Genomic DNA, 20,225 nt, shown 5'->3' with positions numbered 1-20,225 from the left:
GCACATCATCTTTGGGGAGGGAAAGTGCAAAATTCATTGTTTAGAAGCATTCTAGGGGAATACTCAAAAGGCAAAAAGAATACTGAGAGTGTAGTACGTGTGCACAAAATATCTTTTAGGATGATTAAAAAAAACTGCCAAGAAATTTGCATAATGTCTGCACATCTGTAGCCCCCTCATCTGAAGTAGCTGATGTATGTGTCCAGTGAAAGAGGTTCAGGGATTTAGCTTGGATCCCTTTCTGTGCTTTCTTGGAGTATAAAAGCATGCTAAAACTGGGTTTGCACTTTGTAAGTCTCTGTGGATGAAGGGGCAGGAGGGCAGGGATGGGCCGTGGCTCTGAAGTGCCGCATAGATGATTTTTTCATTTTCCTAAGTATGTTTTCCCTTTTGCCATCCAGGTGTTCCCCAGCATCCAGGCTCCCCAGAGATACAGCAGCCACCTAAGGACTTCTGCAGTTTTCTAGGTGCACTTTGCAGTTCTCACAAATACATTCTTCTCCAGAAATCCTTGACTGAGCTATGGCAGGTGTCCATGTAGGTGGGTGACACACAGAGGGCTGGGGCAGAGGTGGCTCACCGGCTGCTCTGATGGGCCATGAGCATCTTTGCTTTGCAGTGAATAGCATCCCATGTTTCTTTCTTTACACCCAAGGCTTTGCTGTCAAGAGCTTTAAAGTTGTTTCATTCAACAAAAAAAGCAGATTTGTTTGCTACAGGGCTGAATTGTGACAGCTCTTCCAGCCTAGTGGGGCCCTGTTGTCCTAGGAGGGCCAGGTAGTGAAGGGCCCATCAGAGTTTTCTGCTTTTTCAAGGCAGGCTCTGCACTGCTTCTTGTTTTGCTTGTTTTTGCAGCACTATTGCATTGGGTTTGTATTTTTATGTATACATTTATACAAACTGATTTAGCAGAGGACATTTGAACAGGTCTAAGGTTACCCTGTGGAAGAGCAGAAGACAAATCTCTTGATGCAAATCGTTTTCCTTTCCCAGTTAGACGGGGAAAAGGGAAATAAATAAGCAGTGAGAGGCACCAGCACTTTTATAACCGCTTGAGCAACAGGGGGACCAGCACTCCATGAGTCACAGCAACCCAGCCTTCCCACACTGCCATTAGCACTCCCATTTGCCAACATTAACCAGTGGTTTTAGGGAAGATTAAAATTAGTGGTCTGTTAGTTACTGTGCAGTCTGCTGAGAATACCACAGCCATTATAGCTCATAGACACTGTCCCCAAGATGACTTATGCTTTTAGCTCTAGATGATTACAATTCAGTTAACTAAAACATGGTCATTAACTACAATGTGGTCATTGTGTCCTCAGTACCTCATACCTATGATGCTTGCCACCTCTTCCGGGTGTTGTTCTAGTTCATTTGGGATTTTACTGAATGCCTAGAGGAGTGGGAGGGTGGTCTTTGAGCTGCCCTTTCCCTGGTGTGGTCCAAGCTATGAAAACGTTTCAATTAGGCTGAAAGTGGGCTTTTCCTTCAGCTAAAGTCTTTGCACTGTGAAGACACAGGTCCACCACAGACCAAGCACATTTGCAGAATGGGTGGTTCTGGTCAGATGGGCAAAAAGACTCAACCTGTGGTTGCTATATTTTAGTTTTCTTTGTCCTCCTTACAGAAGTTTTCAAATGATTTTCTGAGTTAATTCCAGTTCTGTTGCAAGAAACTCATAAAGCTGTTATTGCTCAGTCATTCTCGGTCTCCTTGTTAATATAATACAAGGATAAGCAAAGTTCAAGGAAACTGTCTACATTGGAGAAAGGAAACAAGAAGGCATTTCTGAACGCTGCGGGTTTTTCAAAGCTGCTTTGTTCAGGGATCAGGAAAACAACCTGTAAAATTTCATCCTGACAAAGACAGCTGCAGATTTAAGGCTATTGAAAAGAGTCATCTCTCCAGATGTAGGTTGGCATGTGGGTTCACAATCGCAAATATGACTTATGATTCATCCCAGCATACTGGTGACGGGGGGAGAGAGTCTATATTAGGACAAATGCTGAATGACAAGGGACAGCTCACAACTTGAAGAACATGAAGAATGAGGTCATATGAGATGAAATGCTTCAGTATTGCCAGGCAGACGTTTATTTACTGAGAAGAAATTTCAAGTGATTTTCATAAGGGGCAATACTGATTTACTAACAGACAGGCATCTCTGAGTTTGTTTTAGGCTTGGAGCAGCATCCTACCAGCCCGTGAGGTGCCGCTCCAGAGCACACTGCTGCTTCTGCAGCTTTGGGTGCCTTCAGAGGCACCACGCAACCATGTCTGGAAACAATTGGTCCTGCCCAAGAGGCATCTTATGCCAAATGCATGGTAATTTTCAGAAAGCAAGTGAACAGTTACAAGGCTCCTTAAAAGGAGATTGTGATGTAAATGTAAACCCTTGTGATTCAAGCTGTGCAACATCCTCTAATTATTTGAGGCGTAGGAAGATTTTTCTCTTATTTTCACCTTTTGCTATAACTGTAATCTAGAAGGCTGCTGCCTTGCACAGGAATGCTGCTTTAGGGCTAAGATAGAGGGTGTGGAGATCCAGGGGTGCAGCACTGTGCACTCATGATCAGCAAAGCTGACTCTGTACTACCCTTTGCCTTTCATTTGACCTTACAATCTGAAGGGCATTTTTCCCCCCTCTTGAAACTCATGAAAAATAAAAGTCCAGAATACCGCCACCATTTCTGATGCTCTATCTTCAGAGGACCACCTTGGCATGCCAGCAGCTTAGGCAAGTTGTGTCAGACAGCTGGGACTCTTGTCACCTATGGGAATGGCCAACTGGAGTGAGAAGAGGAAATACTTCTAGGGCAGAATCAGTGGCATTTCATCTGGGAAAAGTGATGTAGGTACTTCTATTGGTGGTGATGTAAAGCGTCTGCCTTGCTTTTGTCTTTCCTCCATCCTGGGTTGCCCTGAGCTTTGGGCAGCTCCCAACTGTGGCCAGCTCTCCACCATTCTGGGACTCTGCTGCCTGGATCTCTTTTCCACTGAACCAGAGGGATTACCCGCTGCTTTGAATATGCTCATGCAAAGCAGAGAGTTAAACCCCAAACTTCCATCTGTTCATAATGAAACATCTTCACTGGCTGAATTTGACTAATTTAGTGATTACTGTTGGGAGAGAATGGTCTCTCAGAGTCCTCCAGCTGTTCCAGCATGGAAAGCCTCTTGCCTCCCTGTAAGGGGTTGCAATCATTTCCTCTGTGTATTTTATCTAATTTTGTTACCATAATTCAGCAAGTCCACTCTGGCCAGCTGTTCTTCAGGACTCCTGGCCCGCATTGCTTATACAAGGCTGCTGGTGATGATGTTGAATCAATCTTTCCAACTATTTTGCATCTGTCCTCAGCTCTTGGAGTTGTTCCAGCTGTTCTCAATATACATCTGATAATTTAGCAACACCCCTCACAGTGATTCACTAGCCTATGAAGTCTCCTAACTGTACTCCAGTTTCTCACTTCCCAGTCTGGTGATAGTCATTGAAAACATTGTACAAGTGACACTTCCAATAAATTAGCAGTAACTTAAACTCTTGGTAGCAATTTACAGATAAGGTGGGGTTTGCCTGGCGTATCCTTGCATATCAGGATGTGGATCTCTCTAAGCTCAGATGCGACGTTATCTGAAGGTCATCTTCAGTGAAAGCTGTCAGGCTTCTGGTGGCAAGGAAAACTCCACAGTGCAGACAAGGGACCCTGAAATGGTCCTTAGATGTCCTTGGTCCTTGGGGTCATTCAGTCTGGAGAAGAGAAGGCTCTGGGGAGACACTGCAATACTTAAAGGGGGCTCATAAGAAAGATGGGGCAGACATTTTAGTAGGGCCTGTTGTGATAGGACAAGAGGTAACAGTTTTAAACTAAAAGAGAGTAGAATTGGATGAGATATGAGGAAGAAATTTTTTACAATGAGGGTGGTGAAACCCTAGCACAGGTTGCCCGGAGGAGCTGTGGATGCCCCACCCCTGGTAACATTCAAGGACAGGACTTTGAGCAACCTGATGTAGTTGAAGATGTCCCTGCCCAAGGCAAGAAGGGTTGCATTAGATGACCTTTAAAGGTCCCTTCCAACCCAAACCATTCTATGATTCTATGTCCCCAGGGAAAGAGGATAGATCAGGGGGTCCTGGCTCCCTTCACTGGCTTCTTTTTGCTCACCAGTGGCTCCTCTCCTGGGCCCACTTTGTGCAAGCAGAGAGAGTTCAAGTGCTCTGTTCAAAATATCCCTGACTGTAAATATTGTCTTTTATCTCTTTGCTATTTATCAAACTCCAGGGCTGGTCCATGATTCCCTGGGCTGGGTTCATTCAAATACTCCCCACACTGTGCCATGCTTTCTGCTCACGGTGTCCTGTTGTGCATATCCCCCTTTTTCTGCTTCTCTGGTTTCAGGCTCTGCTTTGCAGAGGTGCTTGGCGGCTATCACAGGGATGAAGCTCCAGCTTTGCTCTCTTTTTTACGTCCAGATAGAAATATGGATGAGCATGCAGCAGCTTCTGCTTTTCTGTGCCTTGATATTCTCTTCCCTTTCACTTGATTGGAAGTCTGGCTATAGCTTTTTGAATGTTGTACTATCCCTTAAATCCTCCCAGAGATGCCGAGGCATTGGTCCACACTGTAATCGCTGAAGGATTACAACCAGTGTCATTCCATATTAGTGGGATTATTAAATAAAATTGGCTTATAGGATCTAGCACGCTGGCGGCTTACCCCAGCTGAACAATAGCTGCGTGTCCCTTCTGCATGTCCGCCCTTGCGCTGCCTTCCTGCCAGGCGTCCCATTGATTTTAAATTTTACTATTGACTTTTAAAGCACTCAGGGGCTTGGGGTTTTCCTGCATTGTTGATTTATTGCTTTCCTGGGAGCTAGGACAAGCTTCAAGATCTTCATCCATCAGCCTGTTGTCAGTGTCAGGGTTTTGCCCACAGATTTCAGCAATGAAATGCTCCAGGTCTGGCACTGGTGGTGTTCAGTCAAAATTTGAAGCCTGTTTGCTTGTAATGACCCTGTTCTACTCACTATGAACTGTCCTTAATTCAGAGCAGAGGTGGTCGCTGCATCATATTCAATTTGCTGCTGCAGCTGCCACTGTGGTCATGTGTAGTGTGGGGCAGGTAATGGGAAGATGCTGCCCAATATCCTCCAAATTTTTGAGAAATCATTAGAAACTCTTTTAGCCCTTACGTTGCCCCCAGCTGCCCAGCATGTGCAGTGTAGCCTGGGGAGACCCTTTTCTGAGCTCGTTACTAATATTTTTCAGACTTTCTGGAGGGAGAGGAAAAGCACCGGGCTTTTCCAGCCCCCAGTCAGCAGATGAAAGAAGTCTTTGAAAGCTTCAATCAGAGGGTAATGTTGCCAGGGGAGGACTGCTTGAGGATGGGTGAGGTTCAGTATTGCAAGAGAGTGCTGTGCTGTGGTGGGCACCCAGAAAAGTAGGTAAAAGTGCTGCTGCTCAAGCTTGAGCTTACTTTTAATGAATTTATTGTTCTCTCTTTTACATCATTGGAATGTGTAACTTGTTTTTTCTTATTAATGAAGTAATTGGTTACAGTGCAGGGTGTGTGTCCATTAGCACATCTGCCCAAACACTTGTACTTTCTGATACATGCTCTGCGTACAAGCAACGTATTTGTTCCTTGTCTGAGTATGTGCCTTATCTATTACACCTTATCTCCCCATTTGAATTTTAAAAAGAAAACTAATAAAGAAGATTACTGCACCATAACAATAACAATGCTAATTGATCACCAGCACAGCAATATCTTGGGGATGTTTCTGGAAGTTGCTTTGGTGAATTCTTAATCAAGTGTGTGAGGGCTCTCTATTTTACCAGAGTTCCTGCCTTGGGTAAAGACACCTTTGACTTGGCCAAGCTTTTTACTGTCACCCACAAAAACGATATAGAATTAAGTGTAAACAAGCATTCTGACTTGCTACTACCATAGCAATAACCTTTGCTCCTGGATCCACTCCAAGGCCAGATACTGTGATCAATCCGGATCTGACCCATGGTCCGTGCTCATTCCCGTTTCACCCACGTGTGACCCAGGAAGGTTCATTGCCTGCAGGAGCCAGGCTGGGGAGCCGGAGGGAGAGCAGAAAGTTTAGACACTGCTAAACACAAGCAAAGATGCCAGATGAAAGCAGGTGACCTGCTGGAAGCTATGGAGGAAATGTATGAGAGCTGTAACTCTCAGTTATGAAAATCATAGAACGGAGTTAAAATTAATATAAAACAAAAGAGGACTGAGATGGCTCGGGTCTCGTCGAAGGAATTGAATTTAAAACTGTAACTCTGAGAAGCGCTGGGTTTTGTTCTGTGTTTGTGTAAGCAGCCAGGATTATTGCAAGCACAAGGCTCTGCCTGGCGTTCTTCCAGAGGGGGTGCGTGAGGTTAGAGCTGCATAAGTCTCCTCTGTTGTGCTGGGGAGCTTTGCTAAGCTGCCTGACACCGCTTGATCCTTCTGGATATAGAGAGAAGCTTCCCATCATCTGCAAAAAATTAGAGGTTATATGAACAGTGTCATGAAGAATATCAGTGTAAGTGAATTACGACACTGATGTGTCTGTTGTGGAGCGTGTGCCCGGAGCGGTGTGCATCATCCCCTGTGGGCCAGGTACTGCCGAGCAACTTGTGCTGCACGCCTGTATCTGAGAGGAGACCAGTACATGTCACTCAGAGCTCTGACACCAAGAAGCCTCCGGCAGATGTTTTATACCCTCCTCTGCTGTGAGAGGTATGGACAGCTGTTATGAATTGAGTGTTGAACCCAAACAGAGCCTCAGTCCTCATTAAAACCTGTACTCGTGACAACTTCTAGACATGCTCTCAGCTTCACTAGCTCCCTGCAGTGCAAACGCTTCACTCTGGGCCAAGTGCATGTATCAGCCCTCCGGTGAGGTGGGGGTGGTGGAGCATCCCGTGGCTCTGAGGCTGGACTGGAGGCTGTGGTCCTGGAGGGAGGCGGAGGTTGGAGAGGGGACAGAAGCGCATAACTTCACACTCCCGGCTTCTTGGGCCAGGGCTCTCCAGGGAGGTTTTCTGAGCGAGAACAGTGTCTGTTAGGGTCTGCTAAGGTCAAGAGAAAAAGGCTTGGTGTTCCTTTGATGTAAATAGGGTGAAATGATGCATGTATCAGGCTAATCTCCTCTTGCAGCATTAGACTAACGGAGAGTAGTTACTGCAGTCCAAGGGGCAAGAATATTTCAAGACTTCATTCATGTCTTAACAGTTCTCATCAGTCCATTGAGAAAGTCCCAGGAAAGTCCTGAATTTCATCACAGAGATAATTGTGGAGATTTTCTCTTCCTCTTTTCTGAATGTCTCGTACCCTTTAAAATTCTGTGCAGCCCTGGGGTGCTGCTCTTGGAGGGAGCCCCTTCCTTGCTTTGCCTTATGCTATCTTTTGGTGTGACTTCTGGACCTGAGGAGTGCTGCTAGTGGGTGCTCTTGGAGGCCAGGGGGGCCAGCCCTTGCCATGCTAAGCACATAGTGGTGCTCCCAAAAGCCCACAGTACATGTAGCTACAGCACAATTTCATCTTGCTTGCTCTCTGTGTTACAAACTGTATGCAAAGGGTGAAATAAATAAATGAATAAATCATTGGCATTGTAACACTGCAGACAACTGGAAACATGATATAAATACTAAAGGCTGGATCTACGCTTCCCAGCAGTGTTTGATGTGGGCCACAGAAACACTACCCCAAGGGACTTCTGGTCCCTGAGGATCTGATTTACGCCAATGCTAGAGATCAAAAGCCAGGATGTGGTGTTGCACAGCTATAATAACGGATGTCCAAATTTTGTTCAGCTCCAGGTCTGGTGAGACAATGCTAAAATGCAGCTATTGGCAGACCAGAAATTAAATGATTTTTGTTGGCTGGCTTAGGGAGGGGATTCACTGTTTTCATCAGATGCCAGTACTGGTTCAGCCACGTATGGAGGAAAAGAAGAGGCTTTATAAGGCTTTATGAATTGGCTGGACACCAGAACCTAAGCCTTGCTAGATGCAGCATTTATCCTTACAAAACTCATCTTCCAGTTGTGGAAATAAGCAGGGCTGGATTCCTGTCATGCAGCCTGGGACTGCTGTAACCACTGATGAGAGCTCCGGATACTCCAACCTGTGAAAAATCATTGCATAAAGCCCTGAAGTGCCAGACGTGTTGTTAATAGATTCCTTTATTTACTTTTTTAGTATTTGCTTGTGCCAACCATTAAGCACAGTCCAGGCACTGGCCCTTACCAGGGTGGAGTATTTCTATCCAGACAGGAGCATCTGTTATTTGCTGGTTAGCCAGACATGGGGCAACTCTTAGCTCTAAAGAGACCAAATTGTGGACGTCTCTTCTAGCACAGGGCCAACCTGCAGATCCATACGATGTTTTTACACTTGAGATCCCCAGCATGGTGTGCTTTCTGAGGGCCTCTCCCCACTGGGTGTCACAACCTGGGAGAACGGTGTGAGATTTCTTCCACTTGAATATTTGTATCCCTGTGTATTCTGGGTTGTGCCCTCAAGGAAGCAACATCTAAACTGTAGATCACTGTGTGTTAGTCTACGGCTTCTACAAATATGAATTTAAATAGTCTATTATCTCAAAGCACTGTTAATGTTATTATTCCCACTTGTTAGATGCATGCTCCATACCGAATATGCTCCAAATTCATTAGCTTCCATTTTATGTTGCATAAATTTGTAGTCTGCCCTTTCTAAGGAGAAGATGAAACCTGACTGTAAAATTTACTGAATAGTTATTCTGATGTAGCTCGATTAGTAAATTGCAAGGATTTTGCAAGCCTCTGAGATGGCTTGAAATGCTTGAGTCATTTTATTATAAGATTTGGGGTTAATATTCTGGCTTAATAATACATATGAGCATTTATTAAACTCTAGGCAGCACTTATAAAGTAAAAAAAAAATGGTTTATCATATCTGTAACAATCTCAAGGAAGAGAAACTTGTGACTCAGACTCTGCTCTCTTTTCCTTCGTGCTGAGTCGCAGCTGAAGTTCTGGGGGAGGCTGAGCTCCCTGGGAGGAGGACAGGCTTCATTTCATGGACTGCTCTGTCGCTCCCAAGTTTTCTTCTCAGGACGACTACATGGCAATCTTTAAATTGGGGTGCTTTGCTTGGGATGTGGAGAATGGGATTTGCTGTTTGGGAGGCAGTTGCTTCAAAAATGTAATTTCCTACTGAAGTATTCAAGATGGACACTAAACTTTCAGGCACCAAGAAACATCCTTTGCTAAAGGAAACCTTAACCATCATTTGACATGTGTTTATCGGGGCTGATGATCTGAGTAGGCTGGTTCTTGATTGCTCTGCTACACCACAGCAGCCTGCAAGACTGATTCAGTAGAGATCTCCAATCCCTCCAGTGCTTGCTGGGTCACATGCAGTGGCTGATATACAAACAAATGTGGGTTTTTATGTTACTGCATTAAGACTCAAGGGTCCCTGGTTTACAGATCACTGCTAGAAACACCTTATTAACAGGCAGTAGTTCATATGGCACTATAAGAAATCAGAACAAGTCTCTCTATAGGGAGATTTAAAACTTTCTTGACTGAATTTTCTCAGCTTCAGGAGAACAAACTTTCTTCAGATCTGAGAGGAACAGCACCAAAAATACGATGCACTCATTTATGTCAGCAGAGATTCTTATCCAGGCACAGAGATGCACTCCTGCCTGTTGGAGAGAGGCAGAAGGAAGCAAGTAATATGAGTTAAATTAAAGAAGGAAACTTCTAGCTTGAAAGTGGAGTCTTAGGAAGCAAATTTAAAACTGGTGCAACAATATGGCGGTGGATCATTGTCGGGGTCCAACATCAGCAAACCTGTGCAAGTGTGATTAATCCATGGGCTGTTCTCCTGCACCTGCAGGCACCTTCACTGAAAGGGCAACGTGAGGCTGGCTGGGGAAGGGCAGGCTTTTCCATAAAGACATCACAAGGTTTGCAATAGTGACGAAGGCAAATGCATTCTGAGAGCCAAATTCATCTCTGTGTGTAACGGCTGTGTATAACTCATCAAATCAGAGTTTGTGAGACACATCAACCTAGTGCTGGCTCTCTCCATGGGACTAAATTTCCCTTAAACTGCTTTCACGTGGTGTGCAAACTGGAAACAGGCACATTAGTGATGCTCACAGCAGGGCCTGAAGTGGAACAGCAGCAGTGAGGATGACTCAGAATAACAAACCTTGTCATCCCGGGTGAGCGTGAGTGAGCGACAAGCCAGCAAGAGGCAGAGCTGAGAGAAGACCTCTCCGAGGGTGATGAGGGAGTGGCTGGGGCTGGCAGAGGGGGGATGTGTGCCCCACAGCCCAGCTGGGAGCTGTGGGCAGGCTGGGGCCAGGGCAAGGGTGTCTCCTGAACATTCCCACTGCTTTGCTACCAAAGACTGTTCTGTCCTGCAAGTGAGACAAGGAGATGTTTGGAGGCACGACACTTACTCTTTGCTAATTCATCCTCTGAAGCTTGTGCAGTGTGCATCCAAGAATCCCTGTCTGAGGGCTCCTCTGGGTCCAGGAGTGGGAAGGTTTGGTGGGAAAGCGGGGCACAGCACCACTGCACACGCTTCAGTTTGTTTTATTTGTGCTGTTCACAGCCTTTTCAGCCCTGACTCTCCCCTGCTTCTTACTCTGTTTCACATCCAGTCTATCAGAAATGTCTCAGAAGATTTTCACTGAATGATGCAGGATGCTGGGACCTGCTGAGCTGGCCAAAGCTGTATCTAGCATGCAGTGAAGGTGGACTGGGGAACAGTCACCTCGAACTTTGTCTATTCAATTAACATTAGAATCATGAAGGAAATGCAGGTCCTGGTGAAGATGGTTGGTATTTGTGAAGTTTACTCCATCTATCAGGGTTGGCTCTGAGGTTCACTGAAACCTTTGACATGACCTGCTGATTTTAGTATCTACTCGAATATTTACAATCAAGCAAATTATTTGCAGCATCCAAGGCATAAAACTCCTGATGACCCAGGAGCTCCTGTTTGGCATGTCTCTTGTCCAGCTATGAGAAGCCCAGTGAGCAAATCCAGTTTAGTCTGTAGGTAAGTCTATGCTGCATGAAGGACTTACTTCGGCTCCTGCCCATTCAGCATCACCCAAGACAAAAATCCTCCTGCAGCCATCCAAATCAATCTAATTGTAAGCAATATAAAATGATGCTTTAAATAAATCTCATTTGCATACTGTGAAAAACTTCTCAGCTTACTGAATATGGAAATTACCAGTGGAAAATTATTTATCACCTCAGTATCAAAATATCAGAGGTTGGCTGGTGCCTTTGGGAAAATCAATTGTGATACAGCAATATTTCTCACTTCCCCATATATAACGCGAGCTGCCAAATTTAATCCAGTTTTGCATTTGATGGTCCCCAGTAGGATGAAAAGGTGAAGCTAATGTCATATAAACAATGCCAAGCATCATCCCCCATGAAATTTTATGTGACAGTTGAAAGGTGCCGAATTATCCCAAAATAGTCTGGGGACTTCACAGTTCATGCAACCTGGCAGTTTACAACAATGCAAATATTTTGCTGCTCACTTTGCTTCTGTTGTCTCTTTTTAATTGTAAATTCAGTACCAGTTTTTCAACCTAGTAGGTGAGAGAATGGAGGGTTTTCATGCTGTGCCGTTCACTATTCTCTGTAACGAAATGCTGTGGAGTGAGAATGTGGAGGCAGAAAGAAGCACTTGTTAAGTCCAAATCCTTCCTTCTTCACTCACTGTTGATCAACCAAAAATCTCATCTGCTGCCATTATAGGGTAATTTTCCCTAAATGTGGCCAAAACATGAGATTTGTCCAAGGACATATCATGAGCCAAATTGCAGGTTTTTTACCATGCAAAAAAGAGCCTGTTTTTTTGCTCTTCCCCTGCCCTTCCAGCTCCTGAGACACTGTCTCTATTACATGGGCACATCATCACTGAAGGAACTCCTTGTTTTTCTTGTCATTATCTGCAAAAAGAGTCTGATGTATACGTAGGATGTTAAAAATGTGTACATTTATTGAAAATTGCCTGAGTAAGATGAACTACTGTTGAGAGTATTTGAGTACAGCCTACGAAATTCTGCTAGTTCTCAGTCCAAGGAAAGAGCTAGACATGTTTTTCTCCAGTTTCTCTTGGGCAGTATTGCTAATTGCTGCTCATCTTTGACATCTGGAATCTGGCTATTTTATTGGGAAAAGTCCCTTTGTAATTATATATGTGCTGGGGCTGCCCAGTTAATTTCAGTGAAGCCCGGTGGTGTCAGGAGGATGCAATGGAGAGATGCTCGTTTCAGAGCAGTTGCAACTGCTGGACTCTTTTCATTCTTTAACCAGATCTGCATCAGACATCAGTGTTGTCTATCAGTCCAAATTTGTCAGGTTCTGCATCTCTGCAGCACTGAGTGCATATTTTAGCAGACTGAAGAGCTTTCAATTTGCCTATAATGAGGCTAATTACAAAATTAACACTATGCTGGTCTCTGTGGGACCTGAGGATGGAAGGACTAGGACTCTGCACAACATGTACAAAGATCTCATTATGTTTGGAGTAAATTGAAGTAGGCACTACATTAACATGGGACAAATTTTTTTTTTTAGCTGATACACGATGCCTATAAATATATCCTTAATGCTTTTTTATAATGAAGGCAAATTTTTTTAAGATCTCAGTTAGGGGTGTGTTGCTTTGGGTGCAAAACGAGTATAAAGGTAAATCTCTGTTACAGACATGAGTAATGTCTGTAATGAGGTTAATGCAACTAGCCATAAAAAGGGGGGTGATACTGGTGAGCTTCTAAACCTGTGATGTGCAGGATGCCAGTTCTTCACTGCCAGATTACTGGCATTTAACTTGAAGTTGCCAACAAACTGATGGAAGAGTTTCCTGTGGGTTCATTGTCCTGGAAAATATTCTGTGTTTATCTTGAAAGCAATCCTGTACTTTTAGTTCCTTTGTAAACTCTTCATTGACATTATTTCTACATTTGTGCTTTTTTTTGCTTAATTTCATAATTAATACATATTTTTTCTAGTCTTTCACAGTTTGCAAAGGGATGGAAGGGGGACCAAGTGCCTAGTTTCCCTACCTGTCATGTCTGAGCATCCTGTGGTGCTCGCCATGGACCCACCCATGACACCATGGCCAGGCTCTGTGAGGACTGACAGCAGGACTTGAGGGCTATAAAAGCAGGAGTCCTCTCTGCTTCAACTGCAGCACAAGACTTGTTTGCTTGCAGGGGCTAGTGAAGGTTGTTTGGAATTGAGATGGTTAGCAGAAATAGATACAGCCCCAGTCTGGGAGTGGTCTGTCCCTTGGATGCCCAGGCTTGAAGGTGCAGGGCTGGGAACTGGGGGATGAAATGCTTTAATTTCCACTAAAGCAAATACATATTATTTAAAATCATTCTCTGTTGCTCTGGTTGTTGTTCTGCTGTTGTTCTCTGGAGATTACTTCCATCCTGGAATTAAAGATCTGGTGCAAAGGAAGGATTGCTAATAATAAGCTCAATACCCACCCTTTTCTTGCATGGTAGCAGCTGGCCTGTGCCTTGATAGCACCAAAAGAGCCCTCTGGCAGTGCTTTTGGAATAGGTTTGGGTTGGCTTTTCTTTTTCCTAGGGAGGCAGTGGCCTGTCTGCTGCCCGCACAGGAGCGGGGCAATGCCTGCTCCCTGTGCCCTGTAGCCGGCATCCTGGTCCCAGCACATGAAGGGACGTGACTGAAACCACAGAGCCTGTTGGACCCAGAGGGTTCATCTTGTCAAGATTTATGCAGCTGTGAATGCGGGCCGAGGCAGGCCTCTGGCTGTATGACCGTTAAACAATTCTCATTCATCATTTTTGGCTGGCCCCAGAGCCCTGTTAAATAGCTTTTTCCATTAGTTCAATGGGCGCGTGGTTTAGCTTGGTTCTTGAAGCGGGGCTGCAGAGAGGGAGATGGGGGTCCTAGCTGCAGCTATCCCCTCTCACCGCTGCTGCCCTGCATCTCTCAGGCATGTGGGGTGGTTCTCGGTGATGTTGTCTCTGCACCAGCCGGTGCCCCTGTTGCCAGACCATTGCAAACAGCCCCCTGGTAGGGGACTGAAATCAGCCACGTCTTGTCCTTGGGCAGGACTGGGAAATCCTGAAGGCACTTGGAGACCTGCTCCCTGCCCAGGGGTGGATGGTCGGGGGCACTGCCAGGCTGCAACCTGCTCCCAGCAGGGCTCAGACATGCTTTGCCCACATGCTGAGACCTGGAGAGCATTAGCCAGAGCTGAACCAGTCCAGAGGTTTCTTCGCAGAGGGGGTTCAGAGCAGCCAACGAAACCTGGGGAGTGGGCTTGGGGGCAGGAGGGAGGGGGTCTGCAGAGCAATCGACTGATCAGAGCAGCTATAACCACCAAAGGCTAAGTTTTTTCTCCTGTTTTGGTTATGAAAGTCAGAGAGAAAATCCTAAAGGCCAAGTTAGCATTAGCCAGTTATGAGGCATCTTCAGCTAATCAGGCCAAATACCTGTTCAAATACTGATATCTTGTATTTTCAATGTGAAACAGGAATAGCTGCGTTATATAAGGTATAAGAAGAGAAAGGCATATTATTGTTTTAGTGCAACCTTTTCAAGTAAATTTGTATTCACACTGTATCTTAACAGAGGGATGCGGGAAGCAGACAGAAATTTATCTTCTCCAGAGAGTGATACATCAGTGCCTGGTTCACAGGAACATTTTTCAGACATCTCAAGAGCACCATGCACAAAAATATATATACCATGAATTTCCTAAGCAGACAAGGGCTAGCTGGAATGACGACAATGGTAGGAAGAACACAGACAAATAGCAGAAGCCTGGCAGGAGAAATCAAGATTATTCCACTGGAAATGCACTGAAAACAGCTAGGAAAAAGTTTGTCCTCTCATTAGGCAAATGATTTGTGTTTTCTTCACCGCCTATCCCCAATGTGCCTCTTCTGTAGAGTTCAGCTTCCAGAATGCTCAGGACTCCTGAGAACTCTTGCTCCCCCATGCCTCTGAGCAAAATTTGAGATGGTGGAAACTTTTGCAGGAAAGTGTCACTGTCAGAAAGAAGCCAGCTGAGGTATTTTAAAGAGCATTTTGCAAGAAAATGTAACTTCTCTGTGGGACTCGCACCCCTCCAGCCTGATGTCCCCTGACAAGGTGGTGGTGGCAGCAGGGTTTGTTGGACTAGTGGAGCAGTGACTGTTTTACTTCCCTTCCTGTAGACATTAACAACTGCTCTCTCCCTTTTAAACAAATCTACACAATATAAGTTGCCAAGAAAGATTAAATCAGTCTTTTTGTAAAGTATCCAAAGTCCAGGCTCAGCTTTTGCACCTGAGAGGGCAAAATCTTCCCCAAGATTGCTTCTGCCATCACCTGGAGTGGCAGTGGGACAGGGTGCTGGGATGGGAGGAGATGGCATCCCCCTTGGGTAGCAGGACATAAGTGGCCTCAGCTCACCTCAGTCATGATCCTGTGATGTGTTTTGGGGTGTTGACTCCCAGATTTTAGTGGAGGTTTCTTCTCCTCCTACTGGCATTGTCCACACTAGGACTCAAGGTATTTGCTGATTTGCCCCAGTGCTGCCTCCAACAAGTTGTATTGAAGCAAAACCAGTCGATATTACAACTCTAGAGGTTACTGTGACCTCTTCGGCAGGCAATTGATGCAGAGAGTGAAACTGTGTCAGGCCTGGAAAGATCAATGCACAGGAAGTGGAAGCACTCTACAAATCTGATGACTTTTCACTTGGCCTGTGCTTGTCCAGGAGACTGATCATATTGAAGGGGCCTAAGTCTGGAAAGGCTGGGTTAAAAAAGTTATCTGAGTTAAATACTTAACTCTTGTTGTGTTTTTCCTCAGTGAGTGCCAAATGTGTTACATAAGCTTTTGGTGTCATTGTCACATTACAGGTGAACCCAATGAAATCTGTTTTCTGGCACTTTTGGGACCAGAGGGTCTGTGTGGGGACCACCATTGTGGTGAGGGCAGAGGGCAGGGCTCAGCACAGTCCCCGGGTCACAGCCTGAGTTTGTCACCCTTTGCACCTCTCTGACACAGAGGTCCCAGGTCATTGCTTCCCTTTTCTGCTCTAGTTTGTTTGCTGATACTTCTGCAAACATAAATCCATAACTATAAGCATTATTCTTATGGCATTGTGCACAGGCTTTACTGGAACATTTGCTTTTTATTCCTGCAGTGCAATTTTCTTGCTTTTTCCTCTTCTAATAAGAGTCATGATGGGTAGATAAGCATTTAAAATAAACCAACCAAGAGTGGTTGACGGGTTGGCTTTGTCATAACAAGCCAGGAGGGACCAAGCTTGGTGGAATGAGGTGTGGAGCAGCAAGTGAGAGCTTTTGCATGAGTGGTTTGGATGTGAAGTGTGCGATGAGAACGATCAGTGGATATCATGAACTGTTGGCAAGGTGGGGTGGGAGAGGAGGAGATGCAGTTTAGTAAGCCATGTCCTCCAAGGGCAAAGCAGTCTGTAAAACCAGCTGAGTCTCCTGGATTGTTTCTCACAAGGGTGTGTGAGGGATGGGTAACATCTCCAGAACCACACAGGTGGTACAGAGGAACCTTGCCATGCCTGAAGAGGCAGCCCAGGGTGTCTCCATGTGGGGTTAAGCTGAGATGGAGGAGAGACAGTGAAGCTGTTTCCAAAGCCATATTGTGCATGTTCACTGCTGCCAAAGACTGGGGTGTATGACAAACATACCAGTGCGATGGCTAGCTGGAAGCTGGCTTTCTCCCCAGAGAGGCTGCAAGCTGCCTCCTTAGCAGGGAGGGCTGGCCCAGTGCCTGGTCACTGCCATCCTTCCTCTGAGGGGTCCTGAGCTGCTGTGACAAGGTCCTTCTGAAGAAGGAAGCCCATGTGCATCATGCTTCCATACTCCACACCGTCTGTCCCAAATCAGTGCCTGATTGCCAGCGTGTGCTCTCTGCTTAGTGCTCATCAGCTGTGTCTCTAGGCTGTAGGAAAAAATGATTTTGTAGCACAGCGGTGAGTCTGTGGAAAGTGTGGCCTGAACCAGATAGTCAAAACTCAGCACTGGGAAGAGAGTTTTCAGCCTCTTTTGGATCTGTGTGGGCAGCCAGAGGCTTGTATCACCTCCCGATGTGAGCCTGAGGAGGCAGGGGCTTGCCCTCTTGTGAGAGATCCTTCTTTCCCATGTGCCACCTCTGATTTGGGCTGCATTGGCTGCTGCGGCATGAGCAAAGGCACGGTTGGAGTTGGCTGGAGCATGCTGAGACTCCTGCGGGCTTATCTGATCAGCAGCAGCTCAACAGGGATGCTGCGATAACAAGGGTGCTGTGATTTGCTGCTCCTGCTGCTGGATGTCAGTGTATTTTTGATGCCTCAAGGACAGTGTTTGATTAGGGAGAGAATTCCAGAAATGGCAGATTGTACTCAATTGGTGATGTAATTACTAACATAATTATAAATTGCCTAATGACAGAAGTGTATTGTGGCTAGTAACAGTCTGTGCCATGAGAACACATTTGGATCCCTGCTCTGGCCCCTGATCATGTGCTGGCTGCTTGCACAGCTCCACCAGTGGGCAAAAAAAGACTAAATCCTGGTGGACCCTCCACTCGAAGGAAACCCTGGCTGGGTGAACGGCTGGTCATGTAATTCCTGCAGCACTCCAGCAGTGCAGGCTGGCTTAGTGTTACAATGCTCTCTTTGTTTCTTCCTTTTCCTCCTTGAAATCCCAGCTGCACGGCACACTGCCATCATCCTCCTTTTCCCCTTCCCCTCCTTTAGATCACAGGCTTTCTGCAACCAGGGAATATTACTGACTGTGGGTTTGTGTTCTGTGGGCTTTTTAAGCCTTAAAACCTGTGAATGTTCCCATTTCTACATGGTACATTGCGAAGATGGTATGAACTGGCTGGTCTCCACCATTAGTATGATGAACAGTGGCAAAGGTGTGATGACCTTCCTGGAGGTGCTTGGGGCAGAAGAGGAAGGAGCAAGGAGGCCAATAACTGGAGGCTGAGCCTAATAGTGTGACTTGGGCATTTTTCAGTGCAGTGATTTTTATGGCAGGAGATTTATGCTTGTATGGGTGCCCATTGAAATAACTGAGTCTGGCCATATGCCTCCCCTTACAGGATTAAGGTCTTGGTTGAAAATTCTGGCATGAAGAATGCTCCTATTTGATGTAGCTCTAAGAAATAAAATATTTTTGACCATATGAGGAGAGATTATGAGAGCAAAGATGGCACTTTTTTGCATAATTATTAAAGCATCATTATCTCACCAGTGCACGATTCTAAATAGCTTAGTTGGTGTCTTTCTAAAGCAAACATTTGTTATAACTTGCTCCAGAGTTTCCAGCACATGGCTTTAGATTTCTGTAACTTCATATTCTTCCGCCAGTCAGCTGAATAATTAAATAGCTAGGCTGGAGATTTTATTATCCAGAAAATCTGCAATTGAGTATTTGTTGCATAGAAAATGGACACATTTCTTTTCCAGATACATTTGGACACAGCAGGGATCTGAATCTCTGGTGATTTCATTTATAGAAGTTTTCCAAGTGTTAAGTGATATTAAATTAAGTGAAATGAAACACTTTGAGTCTAAATATTTCACATCTTTGTATAAATGGCTTCTTATATTATTGAAGTGTATGAGTTGCAGGCTTGCCCCTACCTTTTCAGCAGAGTGAGTGAGGATTTAGCCCTGGGACACCCATTAAAGGTGATGAGTGTCAGTGTGCCCATGTATTTCTTTTCTATTTGTGCAAGGTGAAATGCAGGCAGAGTCTTTTCATTTCTTCACCTTCACAAAATGTCTAGCAGTTTGTTTTCTTCTGGCCTGTCTGGAGCTCTGTGCCGTTGACGCTACTGAATTATTTTTCTTTCAGAAATTATTTGTATTATGGGGCCTGATACCGTATCTTCAGTAGCCCAGTGAGTAATGCACTGCAACAGGAGCTGATCTCACAGAATGGGTTTGACACAACCCCATGGCCTTTGGCTTCAGAGGTGGATATGCACAGATGGCAGGGCAGGGAATAAGTGCTGCCCAAGACAGGGATGGGATGAAGGGCTTTTGTTCAAGCTTTGGGTTTTATTTTAAAAGCTGTCTCAAGTGAAGCTTATTAAAGGCTGAAATAAGGAAATGAATGACTAGACTTTCAGGAGCAGTAGGTACAGAGCTGTTCCCCTTGAGCTAATGCCTGTGTCCGGGAAGAGGTTTACAAAAATTAGTACTTGCTGGTTTGTATGTTAGAGAAGCCTTTAATATTTGGCCCTCAAAGCCTGAACCCTGGCATTAGCAGGGGTTTATGGAGGTTGCAGTGAAGTAAATCTTGTTACTTCACAAAGTTGATCGAGTTTGTCTTGATTTTAAATGGCGTGGTGTGTGGTACTCTATTCAGGCTTGATCCATAGTCTATTAAAGTCACTAAAAGACTTTTGTGGATGTCAGCAGGCTTTGGGTCAGGCATTCAATGTGATAATGGTGCCTTTTTAGCCCACTGTCGTCATTCAGAACCTGTTTGTTGCAGAAAACCAACAGATTTCTAGGATATATAATTGTCTCTTGCCATTCTGTTAGCTATAATGTTTGGGGAGTTACCCACACCGTGTTAGCGTGTAACAGATGGGGAACAGCGTACGGAGAACAGTATATCCACAATGTAAGCATTGCTTCCACGCACAACGACTGAACTTAAAAATATCTGTCTTGATTTGCTTAAACTGTTGTAATTTAAATTACTCTTCATTGACCACTGAATAGACTTTTGAGAAGAATACTCATTTTTGAGCTGAAGCTGAGCTTTGTTCTGTGTCAGTTTATGAAGCATGTTTCCTTAGCAAGCCTTCCTGGGACATCTTTTGAACAAACACCAACCAAATGGTGCCAACCAGAGCCCCATGGGTTTCTTCAGTGGTTGGAGTATCTGAAGCCACTCGTGACACAGGCTGATGCTGGTTGCTTTTGGCTGGGAAAGAAGGGTCTGCCAGCACTTGACCCTCTCTGATTAGAGGCAGGTTTGCTTGCTGATGGAAGAGGGCATTGCTCAGGACCTGCTGGAGCACCCATCACATGTTCTACCTGCTCTTGGCCTTCCCTGCCTCCAGGGAGGCTGCAGTGGTGGCTGTCTTCAGCCATACCTGCAGTCTGAGCCAGCACTTTGGGGATCTTGCTCCTTCATAGAAATGGTCTTCAGGATTCAACCCCAATTTGG

This window comes from Athene noctua, chromosome 10 (assembly GCF_965140245.1).
Source record: "Athene noctua chromosome 10, bAthNoc1.hap1.1, whole genome shotgun sequence".
Taxonomy (NCBI): Eukaryota; Metazoa; Chordata; class Aves; order Strigiformes; family Strigidae; genus Athene; species Athene noctua.
The sequence above is the reverse complement of the archived record's forward strand: the minus strand, read 5'-3'. Positions refer to the sequence as shown.